General features: G+C 44.7%; 2 long non-coding RNA genes across 2 annotated transcripts in view; one reads left to right on the top strand and one right to left on the bottom strand.

Annotated features, from left to right (window-relative positions):
• Positions 1-3,538: 3,538 nt before the first annotated feature.
• Positions 3,539-20,099, bottom strand: part of LOC311442507 — a 39,979-nt gene continuing 23,418 nt past the window's right edge. The window contains exons 2-4 of the long non-coding RNA XR_014696695.1: positions 6,878-6,935; positions 4,299-4,481; positions 3,539-3,591 (exon numbers count right to left, since the gene is read on the bottom strand). This is a non-coding gene — a long non-coding RNA (uncharacterized lncRNA). The remainder of the gene's footprint in view (positions 3,592-4,298; positions 4,482-6,877; positions 6,936-20,099) is intronic.
• LOC311442509 lies at positions 6,218-12,573 on the top strand. Its single transcript, XR_014696700.1, has 3 exons — positions 6,218-6,520; positions 9,656-9,775; positions 12,460-12,573. It is a non-coding gene; the product is annotated as an uncharacterized lncRNA (long non-coding RNA).

Here is a 20,099-nt window from a genome sequence, read left to right as displayed (position 1 = left end):
AGGCAGACTCTTAAGATTCAGGACCTTCAGGGAACAAGTGTGATGAGAAAATTGGACTTTTTTTTTCATATCCTGGCAGTGTTTTAATTCCTTCTTCATTTCTGAACTTCTGTTGGCATATGGAGAGCAAAAAGGAAAAGACAGGGCAGGCTTCGTGTGTAGCAGGTTTGTCTGCAAGGCTGCTAGAGTTCACTGGTCACATTAGGATGAGACCTATGCCAGATGGCACTGCCTGCCATGGACATCAACAAAGCTGTGCTGAAGCCAGTATTTTTCACAGAGGAAACCTGGATCCCAATCCTGATAAATGTTTTAAATGCGTATACTACGTCCAGCCCTATTCAAACAGCTACGTCCTTCCATCCCACCCAAACTGGGGTGCTTATAGGAGCGTCCTGCCTCAAAGTCTAACCCTGGCAGCATAGCTGGGCTCCTGAGACTTGTTTCTGTGCTTTTGGTTAGTGTGACACTAAGCATGACTGCGTCAACGCCACTCCAATCCTACTTTAGGCACAAATTGAGAGCCCATAGCAGCATAGCAGAATATAATCAGGCACTAATGACCTCTCGCTGTTACATTCAAGCAGAGGGGAAGCCATGATGTGTGGTTTTGAGGCTGAATAATTTTTTTTGACTGCGTTTTATTAGAACACTTTATATTACATAAATCAAATAGCTACCAAGAAAGCCTCCTTATTACCCAAATCCTCTGTCTTGTGGCTTTGCTTTTCTTAGGCATTCTTTACATAAGAAGGTATTTTATTATTATTATTACTGTTATTATTATTACTTTATTTTATTTTATTATTCTTACTATTATTTGACCAGTTAGATATGAGGTTAGTCACACTTTATGGGCCTTTTGGATTAGCTTTTAATCCTTCTGGCTGAGCTTTGGTGTGTTCACCAGAACAGACCTTGGTTTGACACACATATTTCACTGCGGGTGATAACAGGTGAGCAGCTGTGTACAACAAGGCTAGCAAATGATGCAGAGACTTCAGGGCCAGCACTAACAGCTGTACAGAAACTAGAGAGAACTGAGGGCTTGGTCACTCATTTTGGTGTGGGGGAGTTTAAAATGGGGCAAAAGGGAAAAGCAAAAATTTGGCTGCAAACTAGGAGCTCCTGTCCAGCACAGCCGCAGGTAGGTGCCAAGCCACTTCTTTGTGGGCTAGCTGGAAATAATTGGTACAGAAAAAGAAAGCATACTTTGAAGGCTTTCTTATCTCACAGATCACATCACTGGGCACTACAAAGCCGATCTCTGCCACTCATGCTCCCAACCGCCCTTTTGGCTACGGCTGTGAGGGAGGCATTTAATGCACCGTGACACTGGGAACGAGAGGAGCAGGCACTATGTTCCTTACCAGCCCCTCCTGGGTCAGAAGGAGATCAGCACAGGCCTGGGGAGCCACAGGGCCCCAGCTGATGCAGACAGCCCTTAACATTTGGCTGGTGGGGACAGTAAACCAATATTTATGTATATCGTCTCGAGAATCACAGAGCTAAATAAATGTGACAGCTTTCATTTGACACCTAAAACTCGCCGCTGTCGCTCTGGGTTTTTCTGTTTGCCACATAACATGAAATCACTGTCAGTTTGATGGTATATAACAGTGTTTCTGAAGCACAAAGGTTAGGGGGCTGGTAGGTGCGTCAGAATTATTTACGTTTGCTATGCATAAAATGGCACTTGGGGAGCAAGGCAGGCTGCCAAGGAGAGGAGCCTGGGCTGTCTGTATGCTCCCTCGTATCAATGCTGGATTGTCAGGGTAGGATTTATAAAAATTGCTTCGAAACGGTATCATCCTTCCCCAAATGGATGTGCCCCTGTCTGTTGCAGTGAATGTCATTATTGCTCTTCTCATGACAAAGCACCTATCAGGCTTTACTTTGTTTATAAACAAATCTGCCTGCCCTGCATAAGAAATGGGTAGTTTAAGGAAAAATACCATTACCAAAGGAATAAGGTAATTATATTTCAGGATCCCAGCAGGGAATGCTATCTCAGAGTATTCAGGAAGATCTGACCAGTGGAGTTATAATTAAAAAATGTCCCCAGGGAGGAACTTGTAAATTATTTACTGTAAGGGGCTTTTCCAGGCTCTTTTAGTTTAATTACACACTCTGAAAGAGAAAGGCCTCAGAAACAAATTAACTAAGAGGTTGAAATGGATTTGTTAAAATCATGTTCACGGCTAAGCAAGTGGAAGACTGTGAGTAAGGTTCAAATATAGGACAAATCTTCGGAAGTTTTCGAAGATTGTTCGTGGTTTAAAAGTCAGATGGAAAGCACCAAAATGTACATGCATGGAAATGCAGTCGGTGGGTTTGTCCAGGATTTCCACTGGCCTTTGTATGTACTACAGGGGCTCAGATCTGACGGTGCTTCATGTCCTCACAGCCATTTGCTTTGTGAGAGGAGGACCTGACATTTGTGAGCCTTTGGGAAGGTGCAGATGACGTCCGAACGGAGGGGGATGAGGGATTAGAGATGATGGAGAGGCACAGTCAGAAGGTGCTGAGACATAATGAGTTTTCCATTGCTCTCATGCCTCCTGTGGCACTTTAGCTCAAACCAGCCTGGTTAACCCTTGGTGGAAGGTGGTCTGAATGTGGCCCTTGGTGCTGAGCCGCAGGCACCGGTACCATTAACCCATACCATTGACAGCTGTCTCCATTTCGAATGCCTGGCTGAAACCTGACTTGCTTGCTGGAAGGCAGCTGGAGTGATCTCTGGTCAGATGTGGAGAGGGGGAGTCAAGAGGCCAGAGCTCTCCTCTCATCTCAGCCCCTGACTCATTGCTTGGCAGAGAAGGAGGCATTATCTAATATCTGTTTGCTAAGAAATAAGGTAGCCAGTGATACTATATCTGCCTGCCTGCCGATGCCAAACCTTATGTATGTAATGGCCCTTCTAAGCTGCTTTTCTCCTTGCATTTATCTCTTTCTGAAAATAAATAAATAAATAAATAATCCGCTGTGGCACCCTTTGCAAACAGCCAACTGCCTGAGCAGAGCAGCCTGCCAGGCAGGGTTTCTGGTACGTTAGCACATGTACAGGCATATAGAACTTCTCTTTTCCTCATGTTTCCTTTTTCTTTCAATTTATTGCACTTACATGTCTTTCTTAGATGGAAACTGCCCCAGAGTTAGCAGTATTTCTACCCCCTGCATGTGCAGAGCCTTCACCACATGCCATTTGGTTATAGCCTCGAGGTCCTGCTATAATGTCCTAAACAATAAGTTCTCCACCTTCAGGCAAACTAGCTGAAAATCTGTAGATGAAAGCTGCTTTAGTCATTCATCAGGCTGATGAGATCTCAGCTTTTATTTTGTTATAGTGTAAATCTGCTGCTTAGTTTTCTAGTCTCTCTGAAAACTACTGAATCATAAAATGCTTGTAGCAAATGCCATCTTGCCTGTCACCAGAATAATACATTAAATGGCTTATCAACTCCAGGAGACGACTACAATACCTTCGAGATGATTTGGATGTATAGTTAGGGAACAAAATATGTTGACAGCTTTAGAATTGTCTTGATCAGTAGATTTTATTTTGTATTTTACTATAGCATCCAGTAGTACCTGGGGAGGAAAGAAAAGACCACTAAATTTCTGCAAATCTAGCTTATTCATGGGGAAAACCATAGAAGAAAAGTGGAGTTTAAATGTAAAATGAAGGACTCTTCTTGAAAGGGCAGAACTGTGAGGTTTGACTATCCTCAGCAGGAGTATTGCCATTTAATTATTAGGAGTGGTGAGTCCATATTAACCTTTATGGAAAGGTACTATAGACCATAATAAAATTGAATATTTTTCTATAGCTTTTTGTTATCGCTGTGTCAAATTTAATAAAAATTTATTAATAAAGAAATTCCATTAGAATGACTAAAAAATTACTGGAAAGGATCATTTGCTATTAAATAGTGTAGATTCATAGAGTGATTATTATTGGACCATATAAAAGCGTGTATGACTTTTTCCTTCTGCATGCAGCTGGAAAATGTAGTTACAGATAGACCTCGAAGGGCCCTGGCTGATGTTGCTGTGCCTGAAATGAGTGCCCCTGGGCAGCTCTCCATCACTGCCTTCCTACACGTGGCATGCCTTGAGTGGGGCCAGGAGCTGCCCCAGACCAACCCAGCTGGGACACAAGGCACATGCAAACCTTGTCTGGAGTGAGATAGCCCCAGAGACCCTCCAGGTCATCTGTGGGTTTCATGCTGAAGCAGTCCCACCAGGGCCAGCTGTCTGGCTTGCTTTCCCTGGATGTGTAGGTCAGGATGGCTCACCAGTGCCCTGGAGAAGGCGCCCCTTTGCATTCTTCTGCCACACCAGTTCTGCACCTTTCTGCAGAAATCCTGCTGGCATGAGGCTTTTCTGCAGGCAGATCATCCAGGGTTTCTCTCCTGGTCTGTCCTCAGTAACTCAGAGGAGGTGGGAATCTGGGGAGGTTTAGGGAAAATCACGTCATGCTGGAAAAACAGAAAAACAGGTCACTCTTGGTGAGCTGAGCTGTGGTAGGTGGCCCACTGGGAGGAGAAAGAGCTTAGCTCAGACTTTGCAAACGAGGGTTTTGGAGATCCCCTCCTGAGCAAGTGGCCAGATGCAAACTGCTCTTTTTTTATGAGCGTGATAAATTCTCTCCACTTTGCGAGGGCTAAAAAGGCGACTTTGCAGCTTGTGAGCTGGGAGAGATGCCTTGCCCTGGGACTTCTGCTGCTTAAACTGGTGGCGCTTTAATAAACTTCATCTGCTGCAGTGCTACAGGACACGCCACTGTCTCCCTAACAGGAAAAGCTCATGTATGAACAGTGTTGTTATAATAAATTAAGACTAGTGGGAAAGGCCATGGAAGTTAGCCATAAATCTGGTGGTAAGCGCCAGCGAGCAGCAGGGGCTCTGCTGTACATCGTTAATAAAGATGTTGGAGAGGCACAGCAGCGTGTTGCTGGGGATATTGTTACTCGGGTCTCCACCACAGCAGAGCTGGAGTTTGATACGCAGCGAGACAATCAGTCAAAACCTCTCCGCTATCGTCAAACGAGCCAGGTTGCTCTCAGTAAAAGCTGCTGGTGGCAACAAGGTTATTGTTTCATTTTTATGTTAAAAAAAAAAAAAAGTGTCCAGCTTGATTTTTCAACATAATGCAAATTCCTCAGAAAATTCCATGGCTTGTTGAACAGTGCTGTGAAGACTGTTTTGCATTATTTGCACCAAAATTGAAGCGAGGTTTTCAGCTGTTTAGATCACTGGCCTTGGCTTTGTGCACACAGTCTTCAGCATGACAGGCCTCTGGCTAGCATTAATGCCAGCACAATGCAGATTATTAAAGAGGGAGAATAAAGAGGTGAGAGGAGGGTATTTTAGTGCAAGAGGATTAAATCTGGTTTTGAGTAAGGTCTGTGGATCAATCAGGCTATTTTATCACCGCTTTGGTAGTTCAAAACAACCTAGATAAATAATTTTAGAGCATTGTAGTTTTCCCTGATGGCTACCCAAATTTCTGGAATAACTGTGTTCTCCCTGTGTGTGTGCAGGATGCTCTGAGGCCCACGGGCAGACTCTGAGGGGCACAGCAGGTGTCTTGCTCATGCTGGCACCTAGAAATTGAAATGTTTTTCTCGCTAGAGCTCAGGTAGAGGATTGAATCCATCTGGGCATCGAGGATGGGGAATGAGGATCTGAAAGTGCATGGCAGCGGAGCAGGAAGGGGACCAGCTCTGCAGCTGGGGCTATCCCGGATTCATCCCCTGTGAGTCAAGAGCAGGGAGACTTTACAGGCAGAGCCCTGGAGAATGCAAGCATTTGTGGACTGTGGGGAGAAATAGAATGCAAATTAAATTTTGAAGTAAGCATTTAGCTAAAATTAGCGCCCATGGGCCTGATGTTCTGTGTAGGCTGTGACAGGAGACATGGCTAATTGCAAGTGAGTTTCCACCCCACTTGATTATTGTTGTGACACACAGATCATTAACATGATGGTCTAAACATGAAACAAATTGTTTAAATATTAAACTGTCAAGCCTTTCCTCTGATCTCTAAATCACTACCTAAAATAGGGGGGATGTGTGTGTAAAAAATGAGTTTTGGGCTCTGCCACCGTCTGATACCGTGTTGCTCCCTGTCAGTGTGGCGACTGCTGCCAGAAGGCTGCGAAATGGTGTTTTCCATCATCTGCTTTGTTTGCAGATATATTTAATAACTGGTCACCTTCCACAAGCTCTCATGAAGACACAGAGGCTGCTGCCTCCTGCGTGCCTCCCTCTGGCCTGGCTCTCCAGCACGACTGGCCCCAGCCGTGACTTAGGGCATTTGGAGCAAGGGAGATGAAGAAAGAGGCCATCTGCCAAATTCTGGCCCCTTCTGCAGTGGTTCCAGGTGGGAGTCATTGAGCAGTGAACAACTGCAGTGTCCTACTGTCCGTCTTGTGCTGAGCTACAGCTGGTCCTGCAGGAGCTGGGTGGCTTGGAAGAACCCCAGGAGCAGCTACAGGCAACGTCTGTGCTCCCAGGTAAGAAGCCTCCTTTTGTCACAGAGCTGCAAGATCCACAGGTTTGCAGGATGCCCTAATTGCCAGCTCTTACACTTTCAGAAACACCGGCCTTCAGGTAGAGGGAGGCGACCACAGACAGCCCTCATGATGCAAGAAGGGTGTTGGACATGTGGGCGAGGCCTACACCATTTTCTCATTTTCCTGGTCCTTAGGCCACAGAACAACACAAATATCCCCTAGACGCTCCAGGTGCAGTAATACTAGACTGGGTGTGGACTAGATGATCTTTCAAGGTCCCTTCCGATCCCTAACATTCTGTGATTCTGTAATACGCTTCCCAGAGAGGAAGAATTTGTTTGTGTCCAAGCACCTCACCTCTTTGAGGGTCTCCCCAACACCATTTCTCCATGAAACGACCTGTGTTCAGCATCAGCTTCCAGATAACATAGGATAAAATGAGTGTAAGAGCACTGAACTTCCATTATTTACAGTTCTGACCAGCTGAATTTTATATCTCAAATAGCTGTTCTGCCATGCAAAAAGTGTTAAGCATAAAAGACAGCAGAAGAGACAGAATAGAAACTGTTTAGCAGGAGCACAATGCTGTTGGGAGAAAAATGCAAGCACATTAATGACATTCAACCAAAGGGTTATCAAAGGCAATGAGACTAGGGCACTTATTTGGGAAACTATTTATTCAAGGAGGAGACTCTAACAGGTTTGGATTCATGGTTTCCTTCCTGCGTAATACATTAGAGTGCAGGAAGCCAGCTCTTGAATTCACAGGTCATAACCTTATCTGCTGAAGAGCTTGAGAAGGATCAATTTGAAATGAGTCCTAGCACTCTTCTGCTTTTCCCCAAGAGCACAGGAAAATTAATACACCACTGAAGTTTCTCTCTGTCTCAAACCAGAAAATACACATTGTGCTGATAATTACTTTGACAGCCATCACATGTGCGTGTTGTAAAGGATCAGCACAGACGCAGCTTTCAATGTGACGATAGCCTGTGGTAATAGCTACTACTAGGAGGAAGCTAATTAGAATGCATTACACAGACAGTCCCTACAGTTCACTGTTCCTTAAGAAAATTTGCATTTGGAAAGAGAGCCTTATTTTTAATATACATGGACAGTGTTGCCTGCAGATGTCTATTGTGCTACACCGGATCCATTTGTACCAAAGCATTCTCTGCAGTATCTCACCACATATAGCAGCTTTCTTTAGCACAGCAACAAAACTCAGAAAAAGCTTTGTCCTAGTTCTCCTTATAGACAAGCACGTACAAAAATATCAAGCAATATTTAGCAGGAACAAAGATTTTAGAGGTAACCTAAGGAATTTTGTCCAATACTACTTTTTCAGAGTTCTCTCAAAGGCTACCTGCTGGCAACGTAATATGCAGAATAATGAAGTGAGGATAAGTAAATCTGTTTCTCACACACACATTCCAAAACTAGATTCAGAATGAGTTGAAGCTTTTGAATAGTACTTTGATTTCTAAGTCACGTAAGTATTTGCAATTTTACCCAGTATCAAGTTGCACATGCAAACAGACGAGTTTCAAGCAGCACGAACATACTCAAATTCTTCTGTGCTGGAGGTATTAATCCACATACGGGCACTCAATTACTACCAGAGCAAACTGTTCAACTGCACTAGAATCAGATAAAAATATGCAAAGTAGGTAGCTTGAGGCTCGTTTATACTACAATTCTTTTAGCTGTTTGAAGAGACTTTGTAATGTCAGTATACTCCCACCTGAGTATATTTTTTGTTGTGAGCATAGTAAAGTGGCCTTCTCATATGTGAGAGCTGGATCTGAATATATTCACTTCAAGGATGCAGGGCTTTTTGTCTTAAGATAAAAATGACCAAATAAGAAAAATAACCTAATTATTATTATTATTATTTTAAGAACTTATGGAACTTATAGAGTGAGAATCTGTGAAAAATAAATGAAAACCTGGATTCTACTTCTCTTGTTTTCTCCTGCTCACCATTTACCCTTTCTTTCTAGTTCTTCCCCCCACCTCCATACTATCGTTCTTGCTATCCTTATCAGCATAATTGGTTTTGTTGGCCTCCAGCTCAAAGGCCTGCCACCCCATCACTGTTTTAGTTTTTCAGATGCAGGGGGGAGGTTCAGGATAGAATCCCATCTTTTGGGAGCCTATGGAGATGCATAGAAAAAAAAAAAAAAAGCAGATAAGAACAGTAAGTCTATAAATCTTCACATCTATAAATCTTAAAATGGATTACTGATGACAGTGACTCTTTAATGGAAAGAGTGACAGTCCATGTAGACGAAAGGCAGTGTAATTCATGGAGGCTATTAAATTTGAGAGGCCTTTTCATTCTCATTTGTCTTTCAATGTTATGTGTCGATTTCTGGGAGATTATTCTCTGGGGAGATATGTGCCCTACTCAGCAAGGCCTGAAAACTGCCTGTGTTTGTCTGGCATTGGCCACAGTGGGTAATGTATTTGCTTCTCCTGCATCAGGGGCAACAACCCCCAGCACTTTTGGGGGCTGTGGTAGGGCACCCATCTGCCCTGTCCTGCCCTGCTCATGATGTTTGAGACCCTGCTGGTTGCACTCACTGAGCTTTTAGGATGAAAAGGGGCCAAAAACCCATCACAGGGCAGCAGGACACCCACAAAAACTTCTCCACATCTGCTGATCATCTGTGATGCAGCTGTCCCCAGACAGCCCCTTCATGGCATGGCACAAAAATCACAGGACAGGGGTCACCTCCATGGCATGGGACCTGCTGCTGGGGCTGTTTTCTGGGAGCTCCTCAGTTGGCATTTTGCAATGGGACTGAGATCTGGGATGAGACTTTGAGGCACTACTGACCACCAAAATAAGACTGTGGTTTTAAAATGCTCATACATCAGAATAAGAGTGCAGGGTAGCAAGTGGGCTCTGGGGGGATTTGCATCTCAAAGCGCTCCCTTTGCCAAGGTTGCATTCCTTTATTTTGATCACGGATTACAAAGCTACCGTGCAACAGGTTCCCATGGGAAAATAAAGAGCAGCTGAGTTTCATCAGGAAACAAGTTACTGCTTTGAATCCAAAGAGGCCAGGAATGGGATAGTTTCACTCCACGGCGCAGGAGGATTTACTGTAACACAATCACTCCATGCAGGTGATTGACTGTTACTGCTGCCTGCGAGAGCCTGAAATCTGTTGCCTTTGCGTCCTTGCCGCTGGTACAATTGTTCATTCATGGGCTGAGACGCTCCTGGTGCATCCAATTCTGCCCTGGGTAAGTGGATGCGATCCCCATCAAAATCAATTGACTGAAGTCAGGCCCCACATCTCCAGCTGCTGAGGGGAGGCAACGAGATGGGCGCTGGTGCAGAAAGTCACTTAGCGCTCCCAGCTGCTTTATGGCAACGGAGGCTGGGAGAGGAGAAGCAGAGACACGAGCAGGGCCCTGCATTGCCTGGGAGTCCTGGGGATGTGGGTGGGAAGGAACCTGGGAGGGGGAGCTGCTCCTTGACCATGTGTTGAAAATGCCCTTTTGATTCTGGAGGAAATTACACGCTATGTATTTGTTTACTTATTTATACAGCTAAAAAGATTGAGGACATTGCTGTCAATCTGCAGGGCTCTGGATTCACACGCTGTCACTACAGCCAGGTGCTCCAGTGCTCTAAATTCCTCGCTAGCTGCAATTAGCCCCAGGCTGGCCAAACCTGCTCCTTCCTAAGTCCATACCTATGCAGCCCAGGTCAGCAGTGGTGACCTAAAATCGTTGCCTTTCCCCCTACAGAGAGGGTGCATTGGCCTCACGCTCCACACCGCTGCCTAGAAACTTTGTCACAACACCCCGCTGCATTTTGGCAGCCTTACTGTTGTTTTGGGGATGAGTCACAGGAGACTGAGCTATCTGGTCCCAAAGGCTCAGTTTCGGTGCTGAGTCACTGGCAAGGCGGTGTGGGCAGCCTGGGGCTGCGTTTGTGCTCTGCCTCCTGTTTGACAAAGGACTTTAGCTTATTTTTTGCCCATCTAAAATGTCATGCATCCATAGGCCTCCATTTGCTGATGTTTCTCCTGCACATCCAGCCAAGGATGGTGTGGCTGGTTCATGGTCCTCGCTGGGTAACACGAGCGCTTTGTCACGGTGCATCACCCTCGTGCTCATTGGGGCTGCCTCCAGCCTGGCTCTGACTCCAAGGCAGACTCCATTTACTTATTTATTTATTTATTTTCAAATAAAACCAATATTGTTATTGTTATGTATTATTTATGCTGTGGAAAATACTGAGACGAAGAAGTAGGAAAAAATTAGCTCATTCTTTCTAGAATCTGAGAGCAGCTGAAAGACAAAGAATATAGAATTAAAAAAAAAAAAAAAGGCTCGGCTAATTTTGGAACGTTTCATCTTCACAAGATCCTCTCATTTCATAGCTAATTCTTTATAAACCGTTATTCCTTTTGTTGCAAGTTTGGTATCATTTTACATTATGCCAAGTTCAATGATAGAAAGAAAGGGAGAGATGGTTTGAATTATTCCCCATCCCCCTATCCCACAAGTAAAACTTGGGTTTGAAGATCACTTTTTAATATGCAAGAATCCAGCCAAGGACACCCTTGCTAATCTTTCAAAATGCAGCATTGTGCTCCTTCAAAGTATTAAAAGCTGCTTGGGTTTTGATGGAACGTGTAACCCTGTATTAAACTTCTAATGGCTAACGAGACAGGACTTGGTTATGAGGGCTAAAATATAGAAAATATAAATCAGCAGCCTGGAATGAACACTCGTCCTCTTTTACTTTCATTAAATCCATTTTAAACTAACTTTACCATTTATCTTTCATGAGATTTTCATTACTTTCCTATCCATTGAGGACAAGCTGGAGCAGTCAGTTTTATCGTTCATTTGTCTAATCTTCCCTTCACTGTGGGTTATTCAAGCATCTGAGCGTGATATTTTGGTGCCAGCCCAAGCTAGTGTTTTAGTGTGCGCTGACCCTGCTCCTCCTCCTGTAACACGCTGTACTGGCAAGAATATGCACCTTTAAAACAAAAATACTCCCTTCCAGTCTCATTCTAAGCTGGAGCAAAGAATGGAAATGATAATAGTGGATTTTGTTCATCCTGTTTCCCCCTAGAAAGTTGCTTTGAGTTATATTGGGCTTGCCTTGTGCAAACAAAGTAGCGAGGTTTGATTCAGTAATGCCAGGGGGATTTCTGGCTTTGGCTAAACTATAAATCTCTAATTTTGTTAATGCACACCTATGGAATTCCCAACAGCTGTGGCTCCTGGCACCTAGAAAACAGCTGAAGGACAATAACAGGGTTTATGTAAGTTACTTATTTGTGTGGAGGCTACACTGTAGCTCTGCTGGAAATAATGGTAATTCTCCAGTAATTTACATCAGTGAAATGATGTTATTCCCCGATTGCTCTGCAGTTAGCTTGTGCCACTGCTACAACCCAGGAATGGAGCAGGTAGGATATGTTGTTAAAGAAATCAGCGCACTTCTGAAGGTGTTCCTTATGGCCACCAGCCCCCAAAGAGTCTCTCTGCTTAAGAAAGAGATGGACAAGTGGTAGCAGTGAGGATCCAGAAGTATTTTTCAGGACAAAGCTCAGTGTTATTGATGGGGTCGCATGTATGGGAGCCTTACCCCAAAGGGAGAAGTGGTGGTGTACAGAGAAAGAGCTGTAAATTGGCCAGGAGAGCAATGATCTGCATCCAGCCCTGGTGTGTGGATGGCCTCCAGCTCCATCACCCTTCCTTGCTCAGGCCTGGCTGCAGAAATCAGGCACTGAAAATGCTGGAGAAGCCTTCCCAAGTCTTATCAAAAAATAAAAATACCTATGTTAGTTAGAATGGACAAGGGAAGGCAAGGTGCATAGGCTGTTCCTTACCAGAAGGGCTGGATAGAGGGTGAAGATTTATTATATGCTTCTTTAAGGGGTTTTATTATTTTTTTTCAGGGATCAGATGAACATGACTGCTAATGGGAAAAACCCAGCGCCCACAACAAAGGCATGCGGATGTCAGGAGCTGCCCTTCAGCCTGGTGGGGGGGAAACTTACAGTGATTGATCCCTTCATCCTGGTTAAAGCGTGGAAAGAAGGCAGAGGCTGGATGTGCTGCAGAGTTATTAGCAGCAGTAATTCCCTCCCCGCCGCTGCTGTCAGCTCCCTCTGCAGCAACCAGCCACCGGAGCCGAGCAGGGAGAGGCTGAGCGGTGCCATGTGGCACGAACACATGTCAAGTCCCGAGCCCCGGGGACAGAAACTGGGACAGGGAGCTCCCAGCAGGAACCTCGGCAGCTTCTTACAGCCACTGCTGGGTGCTGGAGCCTCCCCTACCTATTAGCAGACAAAAATAGGGCCACAAGGCTGCGACGGGGACAGATGATGCTGTTCCTCTGAAATCAGATGTGTATGTCTGGGGTGTTGCATGGTTTCTGCCTCAACAGCTGGATCGCATCCTCATTCTTACTGCTCACTAATGTTCCGAAATTAGCTGTGCCGAGCTCTTGCACATTTAATTTAAGGTTTTTAATTCTCCTTATAGACAGTCGCACCCAGTAGTGCATCGCATGAGGAGGTGTCGGGCTGGTTTCCATACAGACCTGCAGTGCTAGATGCTGAGGAAGAAAGTGGGGAGGAAAGGCTTGTTCCTCTCAGCAATACCACCCAGGTAAATGGGGCCCGTGCCACTTTGCAGGCTGTTCAACAAGGAATAAATCACCGTGTTTTCAAGCTTGGCAGCTTGTTTCTCATAATTCCTTGAGAGACAGTAATTAAATATCACTGCATTAGTACCAATATGTCCCAAGCAGAGAACAAACTCATACTCATAATTATGTAGCCATCACATTAAACAAACGAGCTGCTCATTAAAAATAGATGCAAAAGATTCAATTAGATCTGGTGCTGTATTAAGAATCTGATGACATGCTGGCTTTATTTCCATTGGTTCTAGCAATATCGAAACAGCTTTTTGTAGTGACCCAAGAGGAATATATTTCTTTTTTAAATACCCATTTCCTTCCTAATCTTAAAACTACTGTTAAGCACCTTTTCCTTTAAGTGAAGAGAGAAAAACAAAAAAAAAAAAAAGGAGCTTTATTGTTTTCTAGCATTCCAGCTGCGTTTGGAGGCATAAAAGGGCGAGGGAGCCCAATCTTTATTCTGTGTGCTACCTCTAATATAATTCAGGACAATGTAATAAAGAATCAAATCCCTTTAAGGATGATTACTGAACACACAGAATTTCTTCTAGCTGTTACCTGCCCCTCCTTCATATGCTCGGAGCACCAGAAGAGCCGGGGCAATGCGGTGCTGGTGATGGGAGCGTTGCCTTCAGTGTGTGCTCCCCGGCCAGCTGGGCACTGCCTGCCCAGTCTCAGAGGGCTTCGGCATCGCCTCAAGCTTAGCAAGTGGTTTTGTTCTCCCAGCCTGGTCTCATTTAAACCCCCTGCCTGTGGCCCTGCCCCACATGTTTTGGAAGCAAGTTGCCTTTTGCCAGCACACCAGGATTATGCTTTCTCCGTCTCTGCTCTCCTTCCTCCTGAAGTGCTGCCCAGGGGACGGGGCTGTAAATTGCATTCCAGTTCTGTCTTAATCCATCACCTGGACCAAGCAGGAGAGTCCTAGCAAACACTGAGACAAAATCAGCTTTGCTTTTCCCCTGAATCTCTCACCTAGTGCGCAATACACTGTCGACTTTTAATTAAGTGTAGGCAGATTATCCAGATTCAAATGGACTGTGCTACACCAAAAATAAAGCATTTTTATTCCTGTCTTTGACCTTTTTCTACATCATAACTCCAGTTTATACTAAGATTAATATAGAAAATAAAACACTTATTTTCACAATCTGATTTAACTCTGGTTTTGTTCAACTGTGCTTTACTTTATTTGAGTTAGTTCCGCTCCCTCTCCCGGGTCTGGATAATCATGAGTTGACTGAATATAGTGTGGAGAGACATATTAAAATTTATACTTATAAAATAGCCTGATGCAGCGTCTGCTGTAGATGGCAAAATAGATCGGATTGATTGGGCATTTGTCTCCGAAACAGAGGGTGGTTTTGATGTATGTGCATAATTTGTAAGTGAATTTGCTTCTCCCTAGAACTGCTGCGTTTGATGTTGCATAATTAAGAATTTCATCACCAGCCTGAAAAGTGCCCTTCAGTTTGTACTGGGGCTTGATTTCATGAAGAAATCACCTTCTGGACACAATGCACTTGGAAACCCCAACAGTCCCAGCTGCTCTGGGATATTTGATGTGATGGGCATTTAAAGGACCGTGAGTTTATGGGTGATATCATTATAATGACCAATTTCTTAACTCCACCTTGCAAGTCAATATATTCTAGCAAAGGGCACTAGCATGAAAAGTTGTCCACCTAATACGCTAATCTGCAAGAGACATGAAAAAGGGAATATTTCAGGTATCTTTACAGTCAAATTTCAGCTCTTGCTGCTGTATCCAGCCTATAGATGGCTGTGAAATCTCTTCTTCGCAAGGTGCATTGTAGAGTGAGGAATAACTTTGCAGTGCCTCCAGTGCAGAAGAGGAGATGGTGATGGGGACGTGAGCTTGCTTCTCCAGTCTGGTGCTTGCTGTGTTTTCACGTTCTCATGAAGACACAGATTCCTTCAGAAAAGTAACAGATGTTGGCTTTGTGTGCAGCGCATACAAACCTGTGTCTTCAGGAGGAGAACTGCAGGCTGGAAAGCAGAGCACTGGCAGTTGCTGCTGCTGTCTCTGCCGAAACTTGCAGAACGTATGTTTTTTCCACTTTTGCCCACATACTTTTCCCTAGCTAGCTCATTTCCCTTTTAAAAGACATTCTTTTCCTTTTTTTTTTTTTTATTTTTTTTTTTCCAAATGAGTAACAGTTTCTTATGTGCCATTTTACTGTCATCTCCAGGAAGGTGCAAGGAGTTGCCACGAGTGGAAGGAATTTGTCTGTGCATTTCTTCCGCTAAAGGGAAAACTGTGACCATCCACAGCCAAGCTGCTGTTAGCATTTCCCTTTGCACGACTCTGTTCTGAAAGCTCTTGACTGAAGAAAAAAAAAATATGCAAAAGGTTAGGTTTTCTTTACACTTATAGAGCCTTTCATCCCCCAATGACTGAATTTATTTCATCCATAAAACAAGAGTCTCAAAGGATCCCACTTGTCTGTACATGGGATGGGTTGATTTGTATTCTGCTGCTGTTTTCTGTAAGATAACAAATACAGGAGGAGAACATCAATCCTGATATTTTTTTTTTCTTTCTTTATCTACCCTCCCATTCTCTGTTGTGCCACGACTGCTAATAGCATTCTGTTTTAGTGGTGGTTGTAATGAGATACGGATGCTGAATATTGTCTTTTTGTACCTGTTGCACATATACAGATGCTGACTGCAGGCTTCCCTCCTCCTCTCCTGCTTCTGTCTGAGCTGAATTCATTTACCTCAAAATTACAGATCTGTAGTTGTAAACCCACCGGGTCAGGGAGATACTTGGAAGAAAGATGTAGTCCACTCACCCCTCCTGTATACTCATACGTTATTATCACTCCCTTGCCTCCCTTCTTTTTTTTTTTTTTTTTTTTGAAAACGAGGGACAAATACTCCATCCTTCGGCTTCAGTTTCACATCATTCACTACAGTCATTGTGTGTAACTAAGTTTAATTATTTATAAAGGTGAGACTTTCTGTACTTGTAATAAATTTCTATACTCATAAAAAGCTGGGGATTCATAATACCCAGAGCTAAATTATTTATCAGCCAGAAAGATTGTGGGAGCCATAGTGCCAGGGTACTTCTGAAGACCTGAGCTGCCCAGAAGGGTCATCTCCTTTGGGCAGAGCAGGGATTTGACCTTGCTCTTTCTACTCCCTTGAGCTTTCCAGACAGAGGAAAGTGTTTGGCATTATTCAAGCCCAGGCTTTGAAAATTATGCATTTGCTAGAAAAAAAATACAGTATGGAGACATGATGTGAAACCTAGGAACCAGATATCTGTTCCTCATATATCAAATGGGAAGAGCAAAGGTGCCCATCAGAGATGCTTGTGAAGGGCAGCACTGTCTGCAGTCACTCATGTTTTGCCCAGAAATACAACTTCACCCGTGTGGAGAAAAAAGGAAGGAAGGAAGGAAGGAAGGAAGGAAGGAAGGAAGGAAGGAAGGAAGGAAGGAAGGAAGGAAGGAAGGAAGGAAGGAAGGAAGGAAGGAAGGAAGGAAGGAAGGAAGGAAGGAAGGAAGGAAACAGACAGAAGAAGGAGAAGAAAAAAAATCCACTTGTCAGAGCTATTAGATGAACCTCAAAGCACATTCATAACTCTGTTGTTCACCAGCAGCAGGGCTTCAGGAAAAAAATCTCCATAGCAGCCAGCAGCACAGGTGATATAGTGCAGAGAATCAAGGGCAGGAAGTCATCCCCAGATTTGTATTTTTGTAAGTAACTGAGAATTTCAGTTTATTTTCAAGACAAAAGAACTGAGCAGGGAAAAAAAAAAAAAAAAAAAAAAAGTGTTTCTCCTTCCATCATGAAATACATACTGTGGCAGAATGCTGCATGCCTTGTGTCAAAGGATCCATAGTATTGATTTCTTGAAATGAAAAATAAGTTTAAGGTGGAGTGCTTGAAAAAAAAAAATCAATAAAATTTAAAGTGACTGAATAGAACTATCAATTGTAATGACAGCAGTCAAAAAGCCTTATCCACTTCCATAACATTTTGGTGTCTGGACCTTTATTTTCATTACATTTGTCATTGACAGAACTCTGACCTTACCTTAACAAGCTGTCTGAAATTAGATTAAAATTAGTTTGGCCGAAAAATGCCTCTTTTCATTCCTCACAATGTTTGTAAGCAAAAAATGGAAAACAGAGCAGAAGTGCAAATGTCTGCAGTGTAAATCGGGATGCTACAACCTGGCCATCTGGGAATAAAATCTGAAAATACATCCTGAGATTTAAGAAACAGACTCAGCTTCCAGCAGCTACCACCCAAACTACCTCCCAGGCTGCCAGACCAGAACTTGAGAACATGAGGCTCTTACAAACCCTTCTTCATTGTTTTTGCCCTTTATCCCCGCAAGAACTGAATTATCAGCAATCAATAAACAAACAGCCCACATGTGTCTGAGGGCAGTTTCCCCCTGTCCGCCTGACTCGTGACTTTCATCTCAGCCTTGCCCATCTCCACCATCATCACCATCACCACCATCATGGTGGGGCTTGTGGGAGGACTCGAGGCTCGTGCCAGCCTCAGGACCCCAGTGCCCTGCCCAGCATAGATATTAAGAGTGCACAGGGCAATGCTGGGGAAAGGTATATGTGGGAAGATGGGGTTGAAGGAAACACTTTGCTCTTAGAGGGTGTCAGGTTTGTGCTGCAGCTCCGGTTAATGCGTAGGAATTCATTATTCACTGTTATAAACCATCTTATCTCACTGTACATCATGTAAACAGCGGCATCCTTTTCCACACAGGATGCTCCCTGCACAAGATACCACCGTAACCCCTGCATGACCAAGGCAGTGGCTTTTTTGGTGCCTCAGGGATGAGCAGAGGCCTGGTAAGACCAGCAGGTCTGCCTGCTGCTTGCTCCTGAGCCCTGCTCCTTTCCTTGCCTCTCCCTTTGCTTCGTGGCCTGGCTGTGCCATCTGCTCCGAGCAGCCCTGCAGCCTGCTGCACCTTCCCCACCCATCATTTGCAGCCTTTCCCAAGCAGAAATCAACTTTCCCCCTCAAGCAAGCTCTCCTGCTCTGCAGAGAGCTGAACAACCACCTAGCAAATCCACGGTGATATCTAACCTGGTATCATCAGAGCAGTGCCCCTCTCTGCCTCCAGGCAGCGAGATCCCAGGATGGACAGTGCCCATCGCCTGGCTTGGCCATCCCCAGACACCTCCTTGCTGCTGGCAGCCCGAGAGGCAGCAGAAGTGTGGTTTCTGGCTGACCTTCTGGAGGCTGCTGGGGCTCTGTTGTTTAGATACTGCCTTGCACACCTACAGCAGCCTGAGATGGTTGAACAGCCGGGGTGTTGATATCGCTGGTTTGCACCCTTACCAAAACCTTATTATTTCTTTCGGTTTCCCCGCCTGTCTGTCCACACTGACCTGCTGCTACTTGTCTTCTCCCAGGGGAGAGGCGATGTGTTTTTGTTCTCTAGCAGCACGTAGGAGAGCGAGGCCTGAGCTGCTTGTGCCCACCAGAAAAGTCATTCCCAGCAGTGAGGACCAGCAACCTCTGCAAACCCGGCATGGTCCTCGCCTGTCCTTGAGCTTCTTGCAAAGAGCCAGTCCTTCAGTCTCCCTGATGCCCAGGGAGTGCATCTTGAAGCTGCTGGCCACCAGAAGGTGAAGCAGGATGTGCCGTTCAGGGTGAAACACTCTGGCCACCCCGATACTCTGCATTCAACAGTGAGGCCCATGCCCAGGGCTGAGGTCCATGTGCACGGCAATGTTGCTGATGTGGGATGCATCAGATGCATTTGTCTGGGCTCTCATCAGAGGCTTCATGTCTGCCGGTATCTGGAGGTTGAGTCCTCCTCTCGTGGAGAGTTTTGGCCTCTCTTGCTCCAAGTGATGACATTGCAGCATACTCAGCTGATGGGAAGAGCTCTCTGGTAATATTGCTTTGTATTAAAACTAAAAAATCAAGGCTCTAAATAAGAAGCTCAGTGGCAAGTGATTTTATCTTTCTTAAAGCCTTTTGAACTTTTGAAAGCTCCAAGTGCTTGATTTACTTCGGAGTCCAGATGCCAGCTCAAGCTGATTATTTTCGAGACCTGTTCTCTCGTCCCAGGTCACTGAGTTTTGCACTTGATCTTCAAGAGCACCTTGGCTTCCACTGCTGGGCTCCTTCGGGAAAGAACGAGCTTGCGCTCAGCTCCACGGAAAGCAAGTCCAGCCTCCCCCAAAGCACTGGAGTTGATTTACAGGAAAAGGGCCAATTTTTCCTTTATCACTTCTACTGTTGCAGAGAGATGAATTCTCCATGGCATAATAGCGGAACAAAAATAGATTGCTTTTGTAATACACTATACAACAGGCTGGAATGCATCAGCCTTTTTTCCTCAACTCTTCTTTGACAAATGGAACTTTATCTATCTGACTTTACCACATCGTTCTCCTTCTCACTTTTCCTCCCCTTTCCCAAAGTCCCTCAGGAGCCCAAACGGTGCTGCCTGCGGTAGCAGAACTGTTAGGGCCATGCATATTTTTCTGACGTGGACATGTACCTGATTTACCGGTTGCTAGTGCTGCAACCAGAGCTGTGCAGAGTGGCTCAGCGAGGTTGCGAACACTTTCTTGCTGGCTGGAAGGACAGAGGTTTCCATTTGCAGCTACTGACAAGCAGCAGTGGTAGGATGACTGGGCTTGGGTCAGGTACCGGCCAGGTTTCTGTTTATATGGGGCTGGTTTTGTTTTCACAGATGACTCACAGTCATTTTTTTGCACTGCATTCCTGTTCTGTTCAGTTTTGAAGCAAGAACAGCATTAGGGAAATGCCCTTGTCTATAGAAAACCTTCTAATTAAAACAACTGCTTGGCTGTGTGCAGCTGAAGGTAAACAACTCTGAAGGGAGCATTTGCTTTATCAGTATGTAGA

This window comes from Aythya ferina (genome assembly GCF_964211825.1).
Source record: "Aythya ferina genome assembly, chromosome: 11".
NCBI lineage: Eukaryota > Metazoa > Chordata > Aves > Anseriformes > Anatidae > Aythya > Aythya ferina.
Note: the sequence above shows the minus strand (reverse complement) of the source record. Positions and strands in the feature narration are given on the sequence as shown.